The sequence below is a fragment of the Zingiber officinale genome, chromosome 5B (assembly GCF_018446385.1).
Source record: "Zingiber officinale cultivar Zhangliang chromosome 5B, Zo_v1.1, whole genome shotgun sequence".
NCBI lineage: Eukaryota > Viridiplantae > Streptophyta > Magnoliopsida > Zingiberales > Zingiberaceae > Zingiber > Zingiber officinale.
This window is the reverse complement of record NC_055995.1, coordinates 34,164,970-34,169,974: the sequence shown is the minus strand read 5'-3', so window position 1 is coordinate 34,169,974 and position 5,005 is coordinate 34,164,970. Positions and strand designations below refer to the sequence as shown.

The window sequence follows — 5,005 nt, the reverse complement described above, 5'->3', positions numbered from 1 at the left end:
TTCCTTAATTCTTGTCGGTATTTGCTTTATTTTCATTAGCATTCCTATACTTTAAATTGTAATAGTTTTTGAACTACTAGTGATTGCCCAACGAAAGTACTCACGGAGTACGGGCCTTCGAGTAGGAGTCGTCACAGGCTCTGAACGAAGTAAAAAACATCGTGTCCATTTGTCTAAAGTTTTTTTTATTCCGCTGCGCTTAACTCTTTTTAACACTGTCTTTTCGAATCGATATTCACCCCCCCCCTCTATCGACGTTTCACGATCCAACAAGTGGTATCAGAGCAGGTACCGCTCTGATTTGGTGCAACCACCAATCAGACAGGGGGTGAAAATATTTTTTTTTTCTTTTTTGCTTTACGCTTAATTCTAAGTTGATATTAATTTTTTCTTCTCATTGCAATTAAATCTAAATTGGTGCAACACCAATTTAAATACAGTTATTATTTTTTCCCGCACTACTAATCCAAGACCAAGTCTTGGAATATTTTTTCGTTGTTTACTTGTGTGCAGAATGTCTCAACTAGAAGGCTTCAGCACAGTACGTCCTCCCCTATTCAACGGGGATGACTTCTCCTACTGGAAGAAAAGAATGGAAGTGTACTTAAAGACGGATTACGATCAGTGATTCAGTGTTATAAAGGCCTACCGAGCTCCAACCTGTTAGGATGTATACTAAAAGTCTAGCTTTTGGTATAAACATTTATCTAGAAATAAGAATCACATTGGTCAAATGTCTACATTTATGATAAATGTAATTGCTCAATTAATTTATATTTTAGATAACATGGTGTGTGGTGTCACACACAGAAGATCATGTTATAGGTTCCTTATAAATTATAAACAGTAGCTCACGACCAAGATGGGAAGGAACAAACCATTGGAAGGTCGTAGTGTAATTAGGTATTAGTTTATCTTAACTATATAACACTTAGAGTGTATTGAGTAGGATCATTTGAGGTCGTTCCTTTTATACTGACTTTATGAAGGAACAAAGACCTCAGTTATTATGGAAGTGTGTACTTTTAATCCTAATATAATAACAAGCACATATATTTGATATTTATTTCTTTAATTTATCAAAGGGTGAGATTTAGTTCGATAAATCAATAAGCTCGATAAGTTGGGAAATGATATTACTTATAGTGTGTGTTGTTGATTATAGAAGGAAACTGTGTCCTAGTAATCTAGGTTGAGAATGTCCCCAAGAGGAGCTCATAAGGATTGTCATGTTAAACCCTGCAGGTGGACTTAGTCTGACATGACGATGAAGTTGAGTGGTACTACTCTTAGAGCTAGATATTAATTAAGTGAGTTGTCAGTAACTTACTTAATTAGTGGACATTCGACATCTTAAACATAGGGAGACTAACACACTCATAATAAGAAGGAGTCCAAAATATAATTTGGGATTCACTACAACAAATATGACTTTCCGCAGCGCACCATCAACGACACGCGATTAGGGCGCGCTGTTAATAATAATTTTTACGGCGCACCCAATTATGTGTGCTGCGAATAGTATAATGTTTATACAAATAATGACGTATAAAAAAAAATATGCTGTCAATAAACTTTTCTACGGTGTACAAAGTACATTATTAAAATTTAATATTAATGGTGTGCGGAACACGCTGTTAATATTATTATACTTAAAATATTATTTAAATATTAATGGCACACATGGAGCACGCTGTTAATACCTTGTGAATCCTACCATTCTTTCCGTCAAATCCCTAGAACCAAACTTCTTTCTGCCGCAAATGCATCCCGCGACTCCCTCTTCACCGAAAGTTTTCCGCTGTAAACCTTAAACACCCTCTCCGCCGCGAAACCCTTCCTCTTTGCCGAAACCCCTTCTCTCTGCCGAAACCTTCAGTGCTCAGCCTCCCTCTCTGCCTCCGCGCTACGCCTTGCGCTCCGCCTTCCTCGCTCCGCTTATCACTGCCCTCCTGGATCTCTTCTGCGGCCCCGGGGTCATGCCGATCCGGTCAATCAAGGAAGGGCTGAAGGCAATCTTCCTCTTCACTCTCTACCTACTCAACCGTGCCACCCTCGTCTATGTGGTGTGGGACTATAATGGTGGTGACGGAGCTGGTGGTGGAGTGCCAGAGCGCCACAAGGTGAATCATTCGTTGGGATCCATACAAGGTTTGGATCTGTTGGTCGGCGTAGGGTTGTCAAGCAGATGTGGTTGTCCACCAGTCACCAAGGTCTTCTTCGATTAGTCTTGATTCTCGTTGTATTGGCTCGATTTGGTCATTTTCACCGTCTTAAAACACCTGGAGATTTTACAACTCTGTGCTCTATTAGCTAGCAGAGCCAAATCTTTGGCCAGCTTTTCTTTAGGATGCATAACTTTTTTGCAATTACATATTTCAGAGTAAAATTTCTAGAAACATATAGTTGAAAAAGTTCATAAAGAAAATTACTTGTGAAATTCTTTTTCAGTGGATATGAAAGCTAGTTAAGAACCTTTTTCATTCACTCATTTCTGAAATTTACAGGTAACTAAAAGTTGGCAATCCTAATCAAATTCTGGAAAAGGGAGAATGGAGTTCAAGGTAAACATATTAGAGTTCAAGGTAAAACGGAGAATGGAAGACTAAAGAACTTTTATTAATCAAAAAGGTAATTTAAAAAGTTTAGATATTACCAAAAGTGATACCTTATATATTCTTATTTACTGTTTAATGGTGGAACAAGATCTATATAGCCAATCCGAAACAGTTGAAACCATTAATTTGTTGTTGTTTAATGGAATGACCAGTTATCTTAAACTGGTGTTGGGATAGTACATTGGCTGCAATTTAGGTTATTATATAGAATTGTATGCAGCTATGCTAAATTCTTTGTAATGCATTGTGTTTTGTAATCTTATCTTATTCTCAGCATTTTAACCATACATTCCTTTAACTCCTTCTGCAACATATTCACCAGAGAAAAACATTATTCAACAAGGCCTAGTGAAGTGAACTATTACTTTTTGTTTATTTCCATTTTTTTGGTAAAACATAACTTATTATGCCCGTGTCCATCTTGAGATAATTATAATGTTATTTTTCTTGCATGGTTACTTTTTGCTCAAATTAATTCACCAAAATTTGCTAATTTTGCCACTGTGCACACGAATTGCTTTCCCATTTCCATCAATGTAACACCATTTAGCTTATAACAACATAAACTTTCAAGTATATGTCCAACATCAATTAGTCTTGATAGTCTCAAATATTTAAGTAGGTTGTATAGAGTTTATCCATCCATTGAGCTTATGCAACTTTAATCATAGAAATATTCAATTCTCTTAATTCATTTTAATTACATCATTTAGAGTTACGTTTCCTCCCATTATCCTTCACACTTTCATCTCTATTAACTTGTCTAGCTATACAATATATAGCTTTGCGTAGAGCTAATGAAGGGATAAGATATGACTCAAAATAGTTGGGGAAAAAATAGAAGACTTATATATAAAAAAGTTTGGTTTGCATGAGAAACTACATACTACTGCATTAACTTAAGTTAATCTAAAAAAGTAGTTCTTTTAAAGGTATATATTGTAGGCTCTTTTTTTTTTATCAGTGAGCTAAAAATTTAATAATCAATACTCCTTTTTTAATCATTTTTAATACTATATGAGAGGTTTCTCACCAAATTGATATACCTTGTGCCAATGCTATTTGTTTTGTTTTGTCATCTTATTTTGTTTTCTTCTTGAAAACATTTCAGTTTAATGCTCATACTTTTGATTTTCAACAAGTTTATTTTGCTGAGTCCCCACTGATAACATCCTCCTCGTGTCTTTTGCTTCATTGACTTGGATAAAGATCTTCATTGAGTCCTCAAATTGTTTTACACAACCTCATGCATAGATTTTTTTTTCCTCCTGTGTTTCTTTTCTTTTCTATACGCCAATAGATTGTAATAGAAATTAGTATGTTTTAGTAATTTTTTATGATTTAATGTACTTAATCTTATCTGTGATTTAACGATTAATCTGAAGTATTCTTATTTTACTTCTTATTTTCCTTCTCATCTCATATATGCTTTATTAATTTAATCAAGTTTACCAATTGAAACTCTCATCATGGTTAATTTGCAGGTTGTAATTCCCTTGCATCAGCTAACTTCAATTGTGCCCTCTACAAACAAAACAAATTCTGCTGAAAAGTATATTCAGGTCGACAATCATGAATTCTAGTTCATGAGGTTTCTGAACTATGACACTACTATGCACCGTTTGCACAAAAATTTGCGCCATATGCAGAAGGAAGCATCACTGCAACTATAGATCCAGATGTTCCAACCATGTAACTTTGGTACTGGGCAATAGACTTAGGGTCTTTCTTTGGTTCATGTCAATATTTATATTGTTGTTTAGAGAAATTGATGAGCTTTGTAAAATGATTATTAGATGAATAAAAATTATGTATTCACATTTTGATTTTATTTTATAATTTTTATTCTATTTTAAGTGGTCTATAAATTGGGATAATGTCTAAATTTTAAATTTATATTATATATTTTAAATAAATATTTGTGATAATTATATGGTATTTTAACCGCAGTGCACAATGTATGCTGCAGATATTATTTTTCAAGGCGTGTAATGCATGCCGCGGATATTATTTTTTACGACTTGCATTGCGTGCTGTGGATAATAATATCTGTGGCATGCAAGGCACTTTCCGCAGCGTGCAACGCATGCTGCGGATATTATTTTCCACGGCGTGAATTGTGCGCCGCGGATAATAATATTCGCGGCATGCAAGGCACGCTGCCAATAACCTAGAACTTTCAATAGTTTTCAATTGTGTAGCATGCAATGCGCGCTGCGGAAAGCGAATTTGCACGCTACTAAAAGTCATTTTTGTTGTAGTGATTGGTGCGGTAGTTCAATAATAGTTCTCTAGTGGAATGAATTATTATTGATAAAATTAAGTTGTGTGTTCGGGGCGAACACGGGATACTTAATTTTATCGGGAGACCAAAACCAATTCCTCCT

General features: G+C 35.1%; 1 long non-coding RNA gene across 1 annotated transcript; it reads left to right on the top strand.

Moving 5' to 3' along the window:
- The first annotated feature begins 2,144 nt into the window (after positions 1-2,144).
- LOC121987336 lies at positions 2,145-4,162 on the top strand. The gene is made up of 3 exons (XR_006113507.1): positions 2,145-2,213; positions 2,508-2,631; positions 4,103-4,162. It is a non-coding gene; the product is annotated as an uncharacterized LOC121987336 (long non-coding RNA).
- The last annotated feature ends 843 nt before the right edge of the window (positions 4,163-5,005 follow it).